The sequence below is a fragment of the Cynocephalus volans genome, chromosome 14, assembly GCF_027409185.1.
Source record: "Cynocephalus volans isolate mCynVol1 chromosome 14, mCynVol1.pri, whole genome shotgun sequence".
Taxonomy (NCBI): Eukaryota; Metazoa; Chordata; class Mammalia; order Dermoptera; family Cynocephalidae; genus Cynocephalus; species Cynocephalus volans.
The window spans coordinates 84310221-84330382 of record NC_084473.1 but is presented as its reverse complement, the minus strand read 5'-3'; positions in this window follow the sequence as shown (position 1 = coordinate 84330382).

Below are 20162 nucleotides of genomic sequence, written 5' to 3'. Positions count from 1 at the left end.
ATTTTGTCATTCTGTGTTACCACTTGGAGATTTTTTGTGTTTAAATTTTAAAACGGTGCCTTGCAAATAACGAGATATGTTTATTTGTTGGTAAATGCACACGTTTTTTTCCTACATGAACTATATTACTGAATTTGAATAATTTTAAGATGCAAACATTGTTTTTTAGTTGTTTTAAAACTAATGAACAAATCAACAAAATATTATATCAGTGGTATGATTTAGTGGCTTTCTAAATTGTACCATTTGTGGATATTTCAATTATATTAAAATTCACTTAGTTACTGGACAATAATTTACAGTATTACATAAAATATATCAGACAGAAAATAAAATTTGACTTTCATTTCTTTTATGGTCATTATTGCTTTTTAAATTTTATGGTTATTGCTGAAAATAATATTGCCTTATAGGAAGGAGTTGTTAAAAACGATCCACTGTGGGTGTCAAATACACTGGGAACTCTAATGGTCTTACAAAACGTGTCTTCTGAATGAGCCAATGACAGAGGGTGCAGTTTCATGCAAGTACCAGCAGGTGACGATATTGCCCAAGCCAAGGCCAGCTCAGTTTCAACTCTGACCCTCACCTTCTGCCCCACCTCTGGTGTCCTCGTCTGCCTGAAGCAGGACCCCATTCCTGTGCCCTGCGATATGTTCAGTGCAAGACCATTTGCAGGTTCTTTCCTACTAGCAGCTCTGACCAAGTCCCTCCACCCTGATAACCAAAAGAATCTGCTCTGACCAGGTCAGCTAAATTTTAGTGCCTTGGGAGATCTGGGATAGGTCAGTAATCACATCCACCTGTCCTGAAAAAGTCATCATAAGACCATTTTACTCAAAAGCAGCCATAATGGCGCCAGAAAGACATAAAATAACCTAAGACACTTCTTGTAAAGCTTACCCTAGAACCCTGCATGCAGGATGTAATAATAACAATCCCAGGCCTATGCTTCATGTACAACCAACAGAAAAACTGATGGAGTGATTAGGGGGCTGTCCCACCTCTCTCCTTTGATTTCTCCCCGTGGTGGTTATAAAATGCTAAGCTTTGCTGGCCCTCTTCAGAACACATTTTTCAGGGCAACCTGATCTATGTGTCTCCCAGCTTGCAACTGTCATATAGGCTCAATAAATCCTTGCTATATGTATTTGACCTCAGTTTCTTTTTTAGGCCAACAAGCCCCTTCCAGGGGCTCTTATCAATGTTGACTCTTATCTCTGGGCCTTTGCTTTTACTGTTGCCTCTGCCTGGAATGCTTTTCATCCCCATTTTACTAATGTCCACTAGGAAAACTCATACTGTACTTACAGATTTAGCCCCAGTTTCCCTTGGGGGAAAGTTACTTAATCTCTCTGGGCCTTAGTTTTTTCAGATGGACTAGCTGGAAAGAGAAAGTAAATCAGACAAGGAATTAGAAAATCTGAAAAGTAATGGGGAGCTATAGAGGTTGTTTGAGAAGGGGAGGGTCCTGGGATGCAAGGAGAGAAAGGCATCCCTATTCCTCTACCCTCTGGGGGCTGGGGAGAGTGGGTGAGTCTAGCTTTGGCCAGCCCAGGCCCCCTCCACGGGTCCCCAGCGGCTGGACCAGAGGGTCTTTCCACCGTCTGTGCCCACCCTGGTGGGGCTCTTTTTTCCCCAGCAGCCTCCCGTGAGCCTGAGCTGGCCCACGGCAGCTGATCCCTGGCAGACACCAGGGTGGGGGGTCAGCCCTTTAGAGGAAGCTGTGAGCGGCAGGCTAGGGGTCAGCTGTCACCGTTACAAAAACGCTGGTCACTCCCTAGACCACAGGGGAGCTCAGAGGCTCCAAGAAGATGACGTGGCTCACATGGGACTGGCTGGGAAACAGTGACGGGGAGGCGAGCCCCGTGTGCAGGTGGGGACCCAGCTCAGCCCTGGCACTCAGGAAGCTGGGGGGATGATCCTCAGGGGCCCCTGGCACCCAGCGTTGTCTCTGCCTGTTCGCCAGTCTTTCTGTTCTCACCACGCGGCTCTCCTCCCCCTCCAGTGCCGTCTGTTCTCTGAGCCCTCTCTGGTCCCTTGCAGCTTCCTCCCTTCTCTCTTGCTCTCTCTCTCTCACTGTGAATCTCTCCCCGTTTCTCGCTCTCTCTTTGGGTCTCTGGCTCTGAATGTCTCCGTCTCTCTGGGCTTCTCTGTCTCTGCGTATGTCGCTCTCCTTGTCCCTGCCCCCATCTCTCTGTCGCCGCCGCCTTTGCCCCAGTCAAGCCCCATCCCTGTGCAGGAGCGAGCTGGCTTCTCCACTGCGAAGGCTGCCCTCTCTCTTCCTCTCTTGGATCCTGCTTCTTTGGTCACCAGCTGCCCTGAGAAGGAGGAGGGTGGTGCCTGGGGAAGGGATGGGAGGACTGGCTGGGGTGGGGACCAGGACAGGCCCGGGGTAGGTGCAGAGCACAAATGGAGCCACATGGTAGGAGCATCAAGCATCGGACCCCAGTTCTCAGCTCCATTTTGGGGAGTCCACTGCAGCCACCTGTCCCTGCTGTCCCCCTCTTTCCTGCTCCTCTGCCAGGCTCTGAGCTCCTTCCTGTCTCTTCGCTGCTTCTGTGGTTGTCGCCCTGCCGAGGCACTGCTCCCACACGCTGCAGCTGCTGAGGCCACTGTCCACCCCCACGGCCCTCTTAGCACAAAGTGAAAAAAAAATCTAGGTCCCATGCACCTTGGAAAAGGCCCTAATGTCGTCAGTCCCTGTACCACCATTTGCTGGGGGGTGGGAGGTCCCGCTGCTGTGCTCTTCTAGGGAGAGTTGGCCTTGGGCTCGGCTGCAGGAGGGCTCTGGGGCTGGTTACTAGGGAGTCCCACTTTGCTGTGGAGTCTGACTTGTGGAGAACCCGTCGTAGAGATTTGGGTCTGCATTTCTTCCATTTCTGTTGCTTATATAACAATACCTGAAGCTGGGTAATTTCTATGAAATGAAATTTATTTCTTATAGTTTTGGAGGCTGGGAAGTCCATGGTGCAGGGGGTGCATCTGGTGAGGGCCTTCTCCTGGTGGGAACTCTCTACAGGGTCCCATAATGACCAGGGTGTCACATGGTGAGAAATGACAAGAGCCAGACAGCTAACCTCCTCACTGGCCCTCCTTATAAAGCCATCAGAACCATGTCCAGGCCCACCCATTGCACCATCAACCATTACTCCGTGATGGATCCATCCATTCAGGGCACAGTCCTCGGGATCCAGTTACCTCTCAAAGGCCCCACCTTTCAAGTGCCATAGTTGGATTTCCCACCTTCTTAACACTGTGACAGTGGAGATCAAGTTTCCAATACATGAACTTTGGGGGACACAACTGACCCCTAGCACGTTGCTCTGGAGACTCAGCTGCTCTGAGCTCTGGCTGCTGGGCCTGCATGGGGAGGTTTCAGGGGGCAGGTACAGTGGTTGTCCCTGGGCTGGGCTCTAGAAGAGGCCAGCGTTGTTCATGGCTGTGGGGGAGCCTGGCTTTCGTACGATCCTGTGGTTCCGGGGCGGCTTCTGGGGAGCTCCAGCTGCTAAGGAAGATGGAGTCAGTATTTGGCAGGTGACTGGCACTGACAGATGTCTGGCTGTTGTTTGCTGGTGTCTGGTTGTCGTGTGTGGGGTGTCTTGGAGTGTAGTTAGTGGTGATCAGAGCCCCCCATCTTTCCTTCTGTCTCTGTTTCCCATTCTGTTTTTCTCTCTTTTTGTTTTTCTGTCTTTATCTGCACTTCTCCCTCCTTGTCCCCCAGACCTCACCCCCACTAAACACTTACTGAGCACTTACCATGTATGTGTAACCAGCTGTAGCAGGTGCCTGGGGCTGCAGGCCTTGCTCAGGTGGGAAGAGGTGCGCCCCTTTCCACCAAGCCTGGGAATGGAATTGCGGGTTCACGGGGCACAAAAGGGCTGGATGTTGTGTCTGAGACCCCTTGGCAAACCTCCTCCCTTGAAAGTTAAGGCTGAGTCTGAGGGGGCTTGGGCAGGCCTGGCTATGTGGGGTCAGGAGGCTTTGACCACAGGCCCTGGAGGGTGCAGGGACCCTCCCCTGGGACCCATAGAGTAGCAGGCATCAGGAGACATCTAGGGGAGAGTGCTCTGGGCACAGTGAGCAGCCTGTGTGGAGGCACTGAGGTGGGGATGGGCACAGTGTGTTTGAGGTGCCAGGACGAGGTGGGTGCGGCTGACCAGAGTGGGTGAGGGGCGCGTGCAGGAATTAAGGCAGAGCATGCAGGACCCGTGGTCATGGGGAGGTGGGAACGCTTGGGGCTGGGTGTGGGCAGGGCTCTGAGTCCCTATCAGCCCACACCCTGCACAGAGCTCCTGTGTGGCACCCGCTCTTATGATAGTCATAGTGTCAACTGAGCCCAGGGGACACATCCCGAGACTTTCATGTGCTGGGAGCCTTCTCAGCATGACAGTGCAGAGCCCCGAGGCTCTATGGGGTTCCCTGGGCCCACGAGATTGTGGCCTTCAGAGGAATGGGCGGGGCTGCCCAAAGCTGTGGGGACAACTCCTGCCCCAGTGCCCTCTGCGCACCCTTCTGTGCCAGAGGGGGAATTTGAGGCACATGGAATAACTTGAGGTGGACAGCCCTGAACAAAGGCCTGGAGGGAGGACCAGCCCAGGCCGAGCTCCTGGGTGTGAAGGCGAGGGGCCAAGGGCAGTGGTCTGTGACACCTGATGGCACACTCCTGTGACGGTGTCTCACTCATCCCCCCTCAAGGCAGTACAGACTGGTTAGTGGGCTATAATTCTAGGAATGTTCTTTCAAATGCTGACACCAACCTGCACCCCCACCCTTCTCCATGGTTCCAAGACCACACAGAACACATCGCTTTCTCCAAATATTTCACTCCTCCTGTATCTGTCATGTGCTTATTCTGTAGATTGTGTTGGGGGACACAGACCCAGAGTCATCAGCACTGCATGGTGGAAGCCCACCGGGACCTGGGGGTCCAGAGAATCTCTTGACCTAGCGAGAGGGGCCAATCCGGTGGGCTTCCTGTAGGAGGCAGCATCAAACTGAGTTCTGAAGGATCGTGACGTTGGCTGGAGAAAAGGTGAGGAAAGAGTGTCCCAGGGAGGAGGAACATCCTTTCGGAAACCAAAAGAAGTTTTGAATGGCTGGAACACTGTGTTCGAGGCCGGCTGCTGAGGCCAGTAGGACCATGGGGAGCCTGGTGCAAGGTCGAGCTGGGAGGCACGTGGAATCCTCTTTATTTCCTACTTCCTGACTGCTTTGCCAGCAACTGACACCCCCACCTTCCAGGCACATGGCTGCATCCTTCCTAGCATTCAGTTTTTTCATTTTAAAAGTCTTTTTGAATTTCAGGTGGGAAAAATGATATCTTACTGTGTACAAGAAGATAAATGAGCATTTCCCTTGTGAGTGGCTGAACAGTGTTTTCAGATGTTCATCGGCCCCACAAACGCCAACTCTTACCTGCGAGCATTACAGGGCCTCGCACTCTCCAGGGAGCCAGCAGTGTCTCAGGCTCCGTCCCGTGCTTGGAGCAGAAGGCCCGCGTGGGCTGCCCTCTGGCCACGAGGGTGGGGGAATGTGAGGCTGTCTCCCTGCTCTCTTCCCATTCATCTTTTGTCCTTTCAGAGTTTCAAATTTTGTCCTTCTCTATTGGAGGCCCATGTGCCTGTAGCTGTGTCCTTGTCTAGGGGTATCTTTGAGCTCAAATTAGAGGGCGGGGAAGCTGTAGGAAGGTGTTGCATGCAAAACAACTCTGCTGTGCTGGTGTCTTCTACACACAACTTCCTGTTGATTTATCCATTTTTATTTTTTATTCTTTTTATTTATTTACTAAAACATAATTGTACGTATCTGTGGGGTAGAGCATTAAATATCAATACCTGGGTGCAAAATGTGATGCTCAAATGAGGATACTCAGTATATTCAATATTATACAATATAACCATTTTTTTTTTTTTGGTCCTTTACCAATTTCTCAATAAACCCTTCTACCCCTTTTCCACTTCTGGTGACCTCAGCAACTTCCCATTTATTTCTTGGAAAATCTGCCTGTGATGTGAACTCTGATGAGCCCATCTTACAGATGAGGAAACTGAGGCTCAGAGAGCTTAGGACTGACTCAAACCCCGCATCCCATGGCTGATATGTAAGAGGCTATCCTGTCAGCTGCTTTCCTGGGCTTCACTTACGAAATGCTCTTCAGACATTAGGATTCTGTTTAATTCATGTTCCACAGGAGAGAGTTTGCTGGCTGTCCATCTCGAAGAGCAACCCCTTGTTCCACCCTGTCTCATCAAGGAATGGAAGCTGTTTCTCTTCTAGGGAGGGGCTGTGGAGTTCAGCTCAACACCAACCTATGCTTCAGGGAAAGAAAAGAAAAACCAGGAAAAGGGAGAAGAAAAAACATACATCCATTCACCAGAAGAATCAGCCTCCTGAGGTAGACCTTGGTTTCACTTCCACATCTGCCACTAAAATCCATGTGACCTTGTTAAATCCCTTTCCAGCTCTGGGTCTCCATTTCCCCATCTATTGGGTTTTCATTCTAGCAACTATATTTTTCATATCTGGACTCTAACTGGTTCTCCTTTATATCTGCCTGGGTTTGTCTCATATTCTCTGTTTCTTGTTATGTGGCTGTTATTCCCTCCTTTATGTCTTTGAGCCATTTAATACATTTGTTGGTGAGCCCTTCGACAATTGCACTATTGCTCTCTATTTCCTCAGATGTAAATTCTTCCACTGGGGAGTGTGTGGGAACCTGATGAAGTGGTTGTGAATGCGTCGTCTCTTCAGGACAGTTCTCCCGTGTGCACCTGGTTGGGGCTTACGAAACACATGCTCTTGACCTCATACGTCAGGGGGCCCTGTACTTCTACTAGCCTCCCAATGGGTGGGGGGGCTTCGACCCTTGTCTCTGGGCACCACTGCAACGGGTTCTTGTACACATGAGCACTTTCCTGTCATTTCTAAGTGTTTGGAGTGGAATGCGTGGTTTCAGTGTGTACTCGGTCTGTCATCTTGAATGGAAGTCCACTTTCATCATCTGTAAACATTTCACAGATGAGGCACTGGAAGCTCAGAGAGGTGACTTGACTTGCCCAGGCACACACAGTTAGGGAGGAGAATTTGAACCTGGCTAACCCCTGTCCACTAACTTTGCATCTGCAGCCTGGATGTTCTTCTTGGTTTGGACCCATTGTTAGCTATGTGTTCTCTGGACACTTCTTTCCTCTGTGAGCTGGAGAGAATGACCTCCACACTTTAGACATGCTAATAAGGGCTGGCCAGTTAGCTCAGTTGGTTAGAGTGCAGCCTTATAACACCAAGGTCATGGGTTCAGCCAGCCACCACCTGCTCCCTCCCCCCAATAAAAAAAGATGGATATTTTGAACAAGCTCAAAACTGTGTCCTGGTGGAAGAAGTGAAAAAAATGGGCAGGTATAACCTGGTATATAGAAAAGGCCCTGGGCTCTGGAGTCTGGCAGTGTGACCTCAGGCAGGTCACTAAACCTCTGGGAGCCTCAATTTTCCCACCTGTAAAGTGGGGACAATATTTGTATGTACCTGTCTGGGTGGTGATATGAAGTGAGAAAATGCATGAGCCTAGCACATAGTAGGTGCCCAATAAACATTACTTCCTTCCATGGAGGGAAGCAGACAGCGAATGGGGGTGGGAGAATGTGATAGCTGATCCATCAAATTTCCTAAAAGTTTTGGGGACCAGAGGGAAGAGAGGTTCTCCATGGACCCAAAGAGAGAACAGAGTTACAGAGAAGGATCCAGGGTAGGCAGAGTTTATAGCCCCATTTTAGGAAAACCATGAGAGCTCATTCAATCTGAAAGGAGTTTACTTTAGAGGGAGTGAGTTTCCCAGTGAAATGGGAAAACAAATGTATGGGTTTATGGCCAATAGATTTTTTTTCTTTTTTTGGCTCCTGGCCCGTCTGGGGATCCAACCCTTGGCTGTGGTGTTATCAGCAATACACTCTCCCAAGTGAGCTATGGGCCAGCCCTACGGCCAATTAATTTTTGACAAGGATGCTAGGTCCTTTCACTGGGGGAAAGTATAGTCTCTTCAACACATGGTGCTGGCACAGTTAGATTTCCACAAGCAAAACAATGATGTCAGACCTCTACCTCACACCACATACAAAAATGAACTCAAAATGGATTAATGGCCCAAATATAAGAGCTAAAACCAAAAAACTCTTAGAAGAAAACATACGAGTAAATATTCTTGGATTTGGCAGTGGATTCTTAGATATGACACTAAAAGCACAAGCAACAAAAGAAAAATAGATAAATTGGGCTTCACCAAAATTTAAAACTGTGTGTCAAAAGAATCATCAAGAAACTAAAAACACAATCCATGGAATGGGAAAAATATTTGCAAATTATTTATCTGATAAGAGTTTAATATCTAGGATATGTAAAGAATTCATACAACTCAATGACAAAAAGACATTCAACCCAATTAAAAACTAGGCAAAGGACTTGAACAGATGTTTCTCCAAAGAAGATATACAAGTGCCCAACAAGCATATTACATGATCATAAGAGAATCACTAATCATAAGAGAAATGACAATCAAAACCATGATGAGATACCATTTCACATGTGCCAGGATGGCTGTACACACACATAGATATCATAACAAGTGTTGGTGAGGATGTGAAGAAATTGGAAACCTTGTACATTGCTGGTGGGTATGTCAATGGTGCAGCCACTGTGGAAAACCGTTTGGTGGTTCCTCACAAAGCTAAACATAGGATTACCAGAGGGCCCAGCAGTTCCAGTTTTAAGTATGTATACCCAAAATAACTGAAAACAAGGATTCAAACAGACAACTGTACACCAATGTTCATTGCAGCATTATTTACAATAGTCAAAAGGTGAAAACAGCCCAAATGTCTGTTAGCTAGTGAATGGATAAACAGAATGTGGTACGTACATACAATGGAATATTATTAACCTATAAAAAGAAATGAAGCACTGACACTTGCTAAGTGAGATAAGCCAGACACAAAAAGACAAATATTATGATTCCACTTATAGGACATAACTAGAATAGGCAAATTCATAGAGACAGAAAGTAGACTAGAGGTTACCAGGAGCTGGGGGAGAAGGGAATAAGGAGTTATTGGTTGATGGTTACAGAGTTTCTGTTTGAGGTGATGGGAAAGTGTTGGAAATATGAGTAGACAGTAGTGCTAGTAGAAAGTAGTGAATAGTGTGCAATAATGTGAATATAATTAATGACACTAAGTTGTACACCTAAAAATAAGTAAAATAGCAAATTTTGTTATATATTTGGCTACAACTTAAAAGTAAGCTTAAAAAACCACATGCAAAATGAAAAAAAGAATGTATACAGTTACTCTATTTAAGTCCAAATGAAGGCTAAGATAAAGCAGAAGTTCTCCTGCGTGGATGGAGCACGCCTGGTGCTGTCTTCCTGGCTACAATGACACTTAATAGGGGAAACTGAGTGTGGGGTATGTGGGAACCCTCTGTGCTGTCTTTGCAATTTTCCAAAAATCTAAAATTGTTCTAAAAAAGTGTACTGAAAATAGAAAAGGCACCATTCACTTATTATTTATTTAGCCTCATCTCACTTGTTTTTCACCAGCCTCCTCTGAGTGGGAAGGTCCTGTGTTCCATATTGGGAAACTGAGGGGAAGAGAGCAGTAGTGAGTGTGCAGGAGGGCACGGCCTGTGAAGTGCAGAGACGGGACTGAAATACAGACCAGACCAACTCCAGGATCTCGGTGCCCATTACATATTCCACTTCTCAATGCAGTTCAGTCAAGACTACTAGGGAAGTACCATAGTTGAATAATTTGAGCACATTTCTTGTTGCAGCCAGGAAGAATGCACACCAGGGGCACCGTGTGGTGTCCCAGTAATAGTATGTGAGAAGAAGCCTATTATAGGATTTGTTCTCTGGTCAGGTCATTTGAGGATATGCCTATCATTTGGATTTTTTTCTAGATTGGACGCTGTTAGAATGCTGTCAAATTAGGACTGAAAGTGGGGACATTACTACCAACCTTACAGAAATAAAAGGGATTATAGGAGAATAATAGGAAGAATTGTATGTCAATAAATTAGATAATCTAGATGAAATGGGGGGGAAAAATACCTAGAAATACATAAATCACCAAACTGACTCAAGAAGAAATAAAAAATCTGAATAGATCTATAACAATGAGTGATTGCGTCAGTAATCAAAAAATTTCCAACAAAGAAAAACACAGGTCCAAATAGCTTCACTGATGATTCTTCCAAATACTTAAAAACTTTAACACCAATCCTTCTCAAACTCTTAAAAAAACAGAAGAGGAGGCCTAACTTATTCTATGAGGCCAGTATTACCCTGAAGCCAAAGTCAGACAAAGATCACAAGAAAAGAAAACTACAGACCAATATCCCCTTTGAATATAGGTTCATAAACCTTCAACACAATACTAGCAAACCAATCCAGCAGTATATTAAAAGAATTGTACACTATGAGCAAGTGGGATTTATCCCAGGAATGCAAGGTTGATGCAATATATAAAACCAATCAATGTAATAATATATATCACATTAACAGAATGAGGGAAAATCCCCACATGATCATCTCAATAAATGCAAAGCCCTTTCATGATAGAAACACTCAACAAACCATGAACTGAAGGGAACTTCCTCTACTTGATGAAGGACACCTATTAAAACTCTACAGTTAACATCATACTTAATGGTATAAGACTGAAAGCCTTTCCTCCTAATATCAGAACAAGACAATGATGTCTGCTTTTGCCATTTTTATTCAACATTGAACTGGAATTTCTACCCAGAGCAATTAGGCAAGAAAAAGAAATAAAATTTATCCACCTTGTAAAAAAAAATGTAAAATTATATATGTTCACAGATGACATGATCTTATACAAAAGCCTTGAACACACACACACACCCCCCTATGACAACTAATAAATGATTTCAGCAAACTTGCAGGAAACAAACCAGCAAACAATATTTGTTGTATTTCTACACACTAACAATAAATAATCCAAAAAGGTAATTAAGAAAACAATTCCACTTACAATAGCATCAAAAGGAATAAAATACTTTGGAATAATTTTAACTAAGGAAGTGCAAGACTTGTATGCTGAAAACTACAAAACATTGTTGAATGAGATCAAAGAAGACCTAAATAAATGGAAAGACGTTTGTGTCCATAGATTAGAAGACAATATTGTTAAGATGTCAATACTTCTTAAGTTGATCTACAGATTCAATATAATCCCTATCAAAATTCCAACTGCCTTTTTTTGTAGAAATAGATAAGCTGATCCTAAAATTTAAATGGAATGCAAGGGACCACAAATAGCCAAAATATTTAAAATATTAAAAAGAACAAAGTTGGTGGACTCACAATTGCCATGTGATACCCTGCATTTCCATGGGACCCTGTAGAGTTTCCACCCAGAAGAAGGCCCTTACCTGATGTGCCCCCTGGACTGTGGACTGGGAAGCCTCCAAAACTACAGGGTCTTTTCTCATTCATGGTTGTGCTAGACTGACCCCTTGTGGCCACTGTGCTGTGTCTGGCGCATAGACTGGGTTCGGGAGGCTGTTTTCCTCCCTGCCCCTGTCCACCCCTGTTAACTAGCTTAGTGGGATTTCCTCATAAGGAAGTTCTCAACCGAAAGCCTTTTCAGTATTCTGTTGCCAAGGTTCTTGCCACCTCTAAACAGGCATTTTTTATTCTAAGTTTATAAAACGTACAGCTTCATAAAAGGGTCAGGCCACGTTTTAATTTCTATAAATAGCTTCATACAACATTTCTCCTGAAAACAGAACCACAGATTTTTTCCTCCTGTGGGGACCATCAGAATACCCTGATTGTTGATCTCATTTACTCGTTAGGTTTGACTGACGTGTGTCCGTGATGGTTCACCTTGGCAGTGCATTTGTAGAGGAAGTATTGTGAATAGTGGATGTAGGGACGGTCCTGTGGCTCACTCGGGAGAGTGCGGCGCTGGGTGCGCAGCGGCTCTCCCACCCCGGGTTCGGATCCTTTATAGGGATGGCCGGTGGGCTCACTGGCTGAGGGCGGGGCGGGCGACACCCAGCCAAGGGTTACGATCCCCTTACCCGATTCCAAAAAAAAAAAAAAAAAAAAATAGTGGATGTAACACTTCCTATTTTTTTTTCTTTTTCCTTTCTTTTGTGACGGGTAAGGGGATCGCAACCCTTGGCTCGGTGTCGCCCGCGCCGCGCTCAGCCAGTGAGCGCACCTGCCATCCCTATATAGGATCCGAACCCGCCGGCGGGAGCGCCTCTGTGCTCCCAGCGCTGCACTCCCCCAAGTGAGCCACAGGTCGGCCCCACACTTCCTATTTTTATAAGGGGGTAGGGCTAAGAAGAGCATGTATGGTAGCCTGCCTGCCTGTAGGGAGGTTCTGGAGGGGAATGGGGTACTTTTCTCAAGGGGACAGTTACAGGGCAGGGACAAGGGGATGATGGTTATTGCCTGCCCTTGGATCCTGGGTGGGAAGTACACCATGGGGGTCATGTCTGCAAATGTCGCAGTAATAACAGCAACAGCATGCTTGTGTGCATGCATTCTGGAGAAGTGGGAAGGTGACTGAGGGCACAAGAATTAAGTTGCAGAAGGATGCTGGATGCATTAAAACTTGCAACCCCACATTGGCTAACTGGAAAAGGAGGTGGTGCTTTGTGGCTTAGAGATCTGAGGCAAACTCCTTTCTCTCCCCAGAAGGTGATCTGAGGGGGAATTGTCTGGCCATGTGTAATGATGTTGTCCAAACCCAGGTTGTGGGGAAAATAGTTTAGTCAGGCTCCCTCGACATTTCTTGTAAACAAGTTGTGTGTGGGTGGAGTTAGTGCACGTGTGCACCAATGTATCTTTTTGGTCATTGCTATTGTGTGTTCTTCGGTTAGTTAGCACAGCTGGCCTGCAGAGCTCGCGTCTAAAAATAGAGCATGTTTACTCTGCTGGCAGCTGCTCAGTTTTTCTTTGGACTTTGCTGGTAGCAGTTGAGTTTTGAGTTTCTCTGTGTACTGCTTAGCTCTCAGACGTGTGTGTGCTGTATAAAAAGACTATTCCTACTTCAGCCAAGGCTCCAAGGACCTTTTTGCTGGTTCCCTAGCTCATAGACCTGCGTGTGAAGGGTTTGTGAATGGGCCCGAGGGGTCTGTGAGCTCCAGACCCTAGCCCTAGCTCTACACAGGTTCTGTAAGAAATTTGACCCTGGGCTTGCTGGTACAGGTGTGCTGACAGACTGGGGCTGAGGCCAAGGGCAGCCCAGTGCCGGCAGTGGACCCAGTGGTGCGGTGTGGGGTGGCATGCAGGGTGAGTGGAGGGTCCCAGTGCTGTGGCAAGGAGCTCAGGGAGCTCCAGGTCTGTGGCCCCATGCCCCCTGACAAAATTAGATCCATCCCGGCAGAACACTTGCAATTCTAGAGGCATAAATTTGAAATGTCCTTGGAATAATTTACCACGGCAACCAATTAGAATAGGAAGTGCTAACATTTATTTATTTATTTGGCCTCACCTGATCTGTTTTGACACATCCTCTTCTGAGATGGGACGTTCCTGTTTTGCATATAGGGAAACACAGGCTCTGAGAGCAGCAATAAGTGTGCCCGAGGCCCATGATTAGTAAGTGGCAGAGCCAGGACTGGAACCTGGGCCACATGTACATTCACATTGTTGATGACCTTCACCAAAGAGCACCTACACACTGTAGTAAACAAGCTGGTCTTGCAGCAGGGGAGAGCATATGTTACGGTGAGCCACAGGGTGTCTCAGTAAGAGGGTGTATTAGTCCGTTTCTGTTGCTTATAACAAAATACCTGGAACTGGGTGATTTATGATTTATAAGAAAACAAAATTTATTGCTTTCAGTTTCAGAGGCTGGAAAGTCCAAAGTCCAGGGAACACGTCTGGCGACGGTCTTATTTGGTGGTGGTTTTACAGCAATGCAAGGCTCTCAGATGCCAGAAAGTGGCGAAGCAGAGATACCTCCTTGTGTGCTTTTCTTTTAAAGCCCTCAGAACCAGGCCCATTGCCACCATTAAACCATCACCTTAATCACCTCTTCAAAGCCCCACCTTTCAATTACCATGATAGGATCTCCAACCTTCTTAACACTGTCACAGTGGGGACCAAGCCTCCAATACGTTAAACTTTGAGGGGACATAATTCAATCCACTGCAGAGGGTGTGAGAAAGTAACAATTGTGGGATTTGGGATTTGGTTAGGTGATTTGGGGGTGGGTCTATGGAATCAGGAGTTCAATCTAGATTGGAGGCAGAAGAGGGTCTATTGAACACAGTCTATAGTTACACCAGGGTTAATCTGATTTTCCTCTGTGGTAAAGTGAGTTGCTGAACTGCATGACATAAAAAATACATGCAGTAGCATTTCAAACTCCAGACACAACATATTGGCCAACTGTTCATAGGAAATTATTACAAACACAATGTGTCATATAGTCCTTGTAACAGGACTCCAAGACAAAGGCCTTGATTATGACCCCCAGGTAATGGAAGCATGTTTGGGAATCCAGCTGGGTTGACTTTAGAGAGTCAAGGGGCTTTTTCTTTTAAATAGTCACAGACTGTCCTATTTTCTCATAGTGTTTTTAAAGGTGTAAAAAAAAAAAAAGTATCTGCTATAGCATAACCTGCCCCTTTGCTGGCTCAGAGGAAAATAAACTATATGATTGTCCTTGATAGCTCTAAAGAATAATTTTAGATTAGTGTTTTAGACTCAGAGAGCAGAGTGATCTTATTAATGAAGTTAGTTAAACTACTCATCAGTTGTGAACCATCATCTCTAGTTGTTTAATTCCCTTGGGAATTGTAGTTTGCAGAGTATGTGTGATGAGCAGATCAGAGATCCCTACTGGAAGTTTTTTGAATAACCTATGATAATTTTATTTTGGATCACTGGTATCCTTTTTAAGAATGGATTACTGGAGAGGTGGCATTTGTAAATATCTGGAAATATCTAATGACTCTGAATATGCAGGATAAGTGAGTGTCTGGTTGACAGATATAAGCCTGATATCCAATAAAACATAGTGTCCTGAGGCAGGATGCCAGACAAAGACATGAGCATGGGGAAAACTGGTTATTTGCAAATAAACCACCGGAACAATTGGTTCCCTGAGGATGAGCATGTAGGCATGTGAATGTGTTGAAAGACTCCCAAAGTGGGTAGTCAGTCAGTTCAGGGAGACCCTCCCAAGGAACAGCGAGACCACGAAGACGGATGCAAACAGCAAGAGGTTTATTTGAACACACGGGTACCCGGGCGACACAGTCTTTTGGAAGACTGGCGCGCCGAGTGAAGCTCCTGGGTCCTTTTTATAGCAAAAAGCGCGGGTACAGAAGCGAGAAGCGAGTTTAATTGGTCAGTTCAAATAAGCGCGGGTACAGAAGCGAGAAGCGAGTTTAATTGGTCAGTTCAAATAAGGCCTGGGGTGAGCTTCGGTTATGTGGGAGTCCTTGAAACAGCTGAGGGGCACCCTGGAAACTGGTGGGAGTCCTTGAAACAGCTGAGGGGCACCCTGGAAACTGTTGGGAGTCCTTGAAACAGCTGAGGGGCACCCTGGAAACTGTTGGGAGTCCTTGAAACAGCTGAGGGGCACTCTTGAAACTTTAACTGACTTGTCTATTTCTGGGAACTATCCGCCCTTTGCCTCGGGCCGGGGCCCAGGTGCATAACCACAGATATCCTGTTCGTTATCTGGTCTCAACCTCAGGCTGTACTTTTCCTATGCTAGGGACTTTTAACCAGGGTAATGTTTTGTGCCTTGCAAAATGGCGTTACTACGGCTAGCTTAAAAAGTTCTTTCTTCATTCCCCCATTTCTTTTGTGGATAGCTCTAATCTTAGAGCGGAGTTAAAAGTTATTTTCATTATCTATAGTCTGATATTTTTGTCTAAGAACCAGGACTTTAATTGTACTTATTCTATCATTGATGAATTGGACTAACCTGTTGATGACACAGGGCCCCAGAATGAGCAACAGAAGAAGGAGTACTAGGGGCCCGGCGATGGTTGATAGTAGGGTAGTGAACCAAGGGGAGCTATTGAACCAACCTTCAAACCAGTTTTGATCTTTTTGGCGCTCTAACTGTCTTTTATCTAGTCTTTGTTTGAGTTTGGCCATGGTGTCTCGTATCACACCTGAATGGTCTACATAAAAACAGCACTCCTCTCTGAGGGCCGCGCAGAGGCCTCCCTCTCTTAAAAACAGTAAGTCAAGGCCTCGCCTATTTTGGAGTACTACCTCAGATAGAGAAGTCAATGAGTCCTCTAACTTGCTGACTGAATCCTGGAGGGCCCGGAGGTCAGTGTCCATGGCAGTCTGGAGCTCGGTTAGGCCCCGCTGGAGGTCTATAGGTCCTTTAATCAGAGCAGCCGAGCCGGTACCTATACCTGCCACAATTCCCAGTAGGACAGCTAGGGTAAGTGTGAGAGGTTCTCTCTTAAACCTGGGATGAGGGTTGTCATAGGCCTGCAACAAAGTTTCTTCAGGATGGTAATAGATGCGAGGAATCAGCTGAACCTGGACACAGAAATCCTTAGACTGATTAAAAACTGAGAGGGAAACGCAAGGGGTGAGACCGGTGCTGCAAGCCCACCAGCTATGGTTGGAGGGGAGAAGGTACTGATGGTCCCCGGAGGAATTGATGGATAGGGTCTGGTTGCAAAGATGTTGATGGGTAGAAGGTATTGTTCCTATACATAACCCTTGTCCTGTGACCTCTGTGAGAGTAAGCTTTCCCTGGGTCCCCCAACGGCAACTCTCGGCGCTGGTATAATTGGCCTCTCCCAAAAAGGCTATTCCTTCATAGTAGGGGGGGCTTATGGCCAGACAGAGCCAGCAATGCTCTGTGGCGTTCGGGTTGGTGGCATTTAGAGCTAGGAAGGCCCCCTGTACAAGACCAAAGAGCCTGTCACCCGTGGTGGGGGGTAGAGTGCCTGGTGATAGGAGGCTCTGTGTAGCAGTGCTCCTTTGTGCCGCGGGGGGTTGCCTGCTAGTCATTGGGTACAGCTTGTTGCTAGGAGGTCCCTGTTCTGCAAGGACGGGGTCGGGGCCCACTGCCACAGTTGGCATATTGGTGATATCTAGGCGAATGGTGAACAGTACACCTGGATCGTTTCCCGTCAAATAGAACCTTAGTCCCCAGGTTCTTCCTTGTGCCCAATCTCTGGAATTTTTTCCTTTCTCTGTGAATTTTATTTTAAGGGGGTTACACCAGCCGGTGTTGTCACAGTTTTTACTGCTATCGTTACGTTCTACAGTTATGAGGTCCCATGAGGAACTAGGTCCCCAGTAGACTGTCCCCGTTGTTTCACAACCCCATTCTTTGCAATATAGAGATTCTAGCCCTCCGCACCTTCTAGCTTCTGAAAGGGTCCGGCCATCCCGGGGGCACACGTAGAAGGGGGAAGCGGCAAGCCTGTTTCTAGCTCGGGGATAGCTGCACCCTGGGACCCCCCAGGTGATCTGATTATAAGTTTTTGTATAGTCTGAATCAGGGGGTCTGATCTGGGCCGAGCCCGATGCTATGTATCCCGGGATATCCCAGGTCTCAATACCCGCCGCCAGGGCACATACATCAGGTTTAAGATCGGGCCACCAAGTCCAAGGCGGCTGGGTAGCCTGTTTGGTCCAGACAACTTCTCCAGTTTGGGACAGTACCTTCCAGGTGAGGATCACAGGCCGGTGGGGGTTCTTACCCGGTGGACTCATCTTTCCGCCGCCGAATACGCAGCTTAAGAGGATGATCAGTCCTTTCCAGCTCCCAGGTCTCGTTTGGTGCCGGGGGTGGTGCAGGCTTGAGATGGGAAGCATGGACCCAGGCAGCGATGCCATCAACTTTTACTGCGGTCGGGGTGGTCAGCAATACCAGATACGGGCCTTTCCACCGAGGCTCAAGGTTGCTGGGTCGATGGCGTCTGACCAGCACTCGGTCTCCGACCTGGAACGGGTGGGGGACAGCTATGGTACCGGGCTGATATGTCTCTTTGATCTGGTCCCAAATCTGGGTCTTCACAACTTCTAGAGCCTTTAAGTGGGTAAATAAGACAGGGAGAAAATTATCATCGGGACCCAGTGTTTCTCCCAACTCAAGTATGGGGGGGGGTCCCCCGTAGAGGATTTCTGAGCATTGGTGTACTGGGGTGGATTCTGACTCGACTGGTAGTAGGGTAGCTGGGTTCAGGACAGCAGGGGGCGCGAAAGATATTCTTTCGTTTAGCAGCAAACTCTGGTAATGAGTCATTCTGGCATTGGTCATCCACCGATTGGGGGGCTGCCGCACGATACTTTCGAGGCTGTGGGAAGCAATCACAGTCACATTTTGCCCCAAGGTTAACTTATCAGCGTCTTTGAGGAGGAGTGCCACTGCAGCAACCGCTTTTAGGCAGGTTGGCCACCCACTGGCCACTGGATCCAGTTTTTTTGATAGATAAGCTACTGGCCGTCGCCATGGTCCTAGGGTCTGAGTAAGCACTCCTCGGGCTACACCGGCTCTTTCATCTACGTACAGAGTAAATGATTTGGTGAGGTCTGGGAGAGCCAAGGCGGGGGCAGACAGCAAGGCTTTTTTTATGTGGTCAAAAGCCTTTTGATGCTCCTCAGTCCAGGTAAAAGGAATGTTTTCCCTTGTCAGGGGGTACAAGGGTGCAGCCAGGGAAGCAAACCCAGGAATCCAGAGCCTGCAGAATCCGGCAGTACCCAGAAATTCGCGGACCTGCCTGGGGGTTGTGGGAGTAGGGATCTTCATAACTGTAGCTTTCCGGGCCGGGGTCAGCCATCTTTTTCCCCCTTTGAGCAGGTACCCCAAATAGGTGACCTCTTTCTGGCATAACTGGGCCTTTTTAGCTGATACCCGGTACCCCAACTTACTCAGTTCCTGCAAGAGCTTTTGTGTCCCTCTTTTGCAGCCTTCATATGTGGGAGCTGCCACTAGGAGGTCGTCCACATATTGGAGTAATATGACCTGGGGGTTGAGAGCCCTAAAAGGAGCTAAATCTCGGTGGAGGGCCTCGTCGAAGAGAGTGGGAGAATTTTTGAACCCCTGTGGCAGCCGTGTCCAGGTCAGCTGACCTGTGTTACCTTTTTCTGGGTCTCTCCACTCGAACGCGAACAGTGGCTGGCTGTTGGGGTGTAGTCTGAGGCAAAAAAAGGCATCCTTGAGATCCAGGACTGAGTACCAAGTGTGACTAGGCGGAAGGGAACTCAGGAGGCTGTATGGATTTGGGACCGTGGGATGAATGTCTTGCACCCTTTTGTTAATTTCTCTCAAGTCTTGGACTGGCCGATAGTCATTGGTCCCTGGCTTTTTTACTGGTAGCAGAGGGGTGTTCCAGGGCGATTGGCAGGGCACTAAGACCCCTAGGTCTAAGAACCTTTGGATGTGGGGTCTGATGCCTTCCCGGGCTTCTTTAGTCATTGGATACTGTCGGACGGCCACCGGTGAGGCACCTGATTTCAGCTCTACTACTACTGGTGGGACGTTATTGGCCAGTCCCATACCTGTCTTTTCTGCCCATACGGTGGGAAAAAGTTGGAGCCAGGATGGGTCGATGGAGGGAGAGGCCGGCTTTTCATACAGCCGGTATTCTTCTTCTAGGTTTAGGACCAGGCACATGGTAGAGTGATCTCCCCATGTTACTTGTGGGCCCTCTGTGGAAAACTGGATTTGAGCCTTTAGTTTGGTCAGGATGTCCCGGCCCAACAGAGGAGCAGGGCACTCAGGTATGACCAAAAAGGAATGGGTCACTTGCCTATGTCCGACCCTTAAAAGTCTCTGAGTGGTCCAGGGGTAGACTTTGCTGCCGGTCGCTCCTACTACGACTGTCCGCCTGGACCCTACCTTCCCCATGGGTTGGGTCAGCACCGAATGTTCAGCCCCGGTATCGACCAGAAACTCGATGGGGGTCCCCTCCACTGTCAATGTTACCCTAGGTTCGGGGAGGGGGTCCGAACCTTGACTCCCCTAGTCGTCTAGGGATAGAACCCTAGCTTTTTTGTCGTTTTTCTTTTTTCGGGGGCATTCCCTTGCCCAGTGGCCTTTCTCTTTGCAGTAGGCGCACTGGTCCCTGTCGAGAGGAGGCCTTTTGTCCCTAGGTGTCGGTCTTGCCCGGTTGCTCAGGGTCCCTTTCTGCTT